Source organism: Pocillopora verrucosa, chromosome 13, assembly GCF_036669915.1.
Source record: "Pocillopora verrucosa isolate sample1 chromosome 13, ASM3666991v2, whole genome shotgun sequence".
Lineage (NCBI taxonomy): Eukaryota > Metazoa > Cnidaria > Anthozoa > Scleractinia > Pocilloporidae > Pocillopora > Pocillopora verrucosa.
Genome location: NC_089324.1, coordinates 8873345 through 8875170, shown reverse-complemented (window position 1 = coordinate 8875170; position 1826 = coordinate 8873345).

Genomic DNA, 1826 nt, shown 5'->3' with positions numbered 1-1826 from the left:
TGAGATGATTAACCCGTGATTTGAACCTGCGAGAAAAGAGACCAGCGGACACTTTCATGTTTGTGGCATTAGGTCAATCCATACACCTGACGTCAATCAATCCATCGAACGATATGCTGTTTGAGCTTGGTTTGAGTCAAATTTTTTATAATTTTTTTGGACAAAAGCAATCACTTCTTTATTTTCGAAAATATTTCGTTAGAAAAGTTTTCCTTTGGAAACGAAAAATATACACCATTGACTTAGCTCTTGGCCTTGTAGGCCCGGATAGCCATCTAACCTGAATAACCTATTAAAAACGCTTATCAAGTTGTATCATATACCTCAACTTCTGTCCTTTCCAGAGGTGGCCGTGAAGGGAACCTCAAAAACTGGCAATATGGCCACGCCACTGATTACGTAGAGAAAGGAGATCAGAGAGAGCACAGAGATTCTTTTTATGAATCACTTGATGGGAGACGTCTTGGCATGATGGTTGACAGTAATTTTGTATTGTTTACTAAAGTCACACTACCCTCCGACTGCTTCCACTTTCTCAGAAGTATACGTGAGTACCAGCCAACTGATAAGAAAAATAAAGAAGAAGCTAAAAAGTAATGTGCGATTGAATAATATGCCATTGCGAGAGGGTGGGGTTTGCAATCCTGGTAATCGTTCCATGCTTGGGAAACTGGAATAAACTCCGGCTCGATGAATAACTAGGTTCGTTGACTGATTTTACCTTGTCATGTATTATTAGACGATTTTGCAATAACCAGCTAAGATTTTATCGAGTAAGAGTTATCACCGTGAAAGACCCAAACATTCCGACAACAATACATTGATCCCCAGTCCATGGACTACCCTGATAGACTGCCCTGAAGTGGACCAACCCTCTGAGTCTTCTGTCTTCGTTAGCCACAACATACATCACAAAATTTAAGCGATTATTTTAAACATTCAAAGTCTTTCATTTGAAACATGACTTGAAGTCATGATCCTTCCCTTAATATAGGTCTTAAAGTAATCTTTAATCATCTTTCATTCTATTTAAAATAGGTTCCATGGTGCCGCGGTACTTAGTAATAGATCACAGATTACGTCAAAACGATATGTGAAGTGTGTTGAAATTTATCGCATTGACTGAAAAAAATAAAGAAGGCACTTGCATGATATAAGTATAAACATAGCATTCCTTTCAATAGTACTCTGATTTCAAAGAGGATTTTTCAAGGCACTTCGGGGTAGTCCTTTGGCGTAGTCCATCGCGGTAGTCCATGGACTGGGGGTCAGTGTTTTCGCACGAATCCGCATGACACAAGTGATTAACATCTAACTTCTCCCTACGATATTCAGACATCATCCAGCAGATGGGTAATGAGAAAGCTGAAACCTACCAGGTAGAAGTTGTTGTTGTGATCTAACACCAAATTCTTGTAACTAATTTACAAGGAGATGTGCACGTAGAGGGCACAATTGACAATTAGATCTTGGAAGTGTCTAAAACTTTATAATTTGTTACAACGTAAGGAAAAGGCGCAAGATATGCAGCAGTCGAATTCTGCAAATATTTCGTGCATGGTACATTTGTCCAATTTTATACGATGTACTCAGGTCTCTATGAAATGTGATTGCTGACCAAGCATTTACTGGCTCAATAGCTGCGCATGGTTAATTTTGTGGGTGACCTGGAAGTAAATACCCGAGATGTTAAAATTGGTTCCTGTGGGATTAATTGATCATTAAATGCTGTGGAAACATTGTTCTAGGTGATTTGTTGCATTTATTTTCATTCTCCTGGTTACTAATCATTCTAAATGATCTGTGCATATGTTAGTGACGAAATT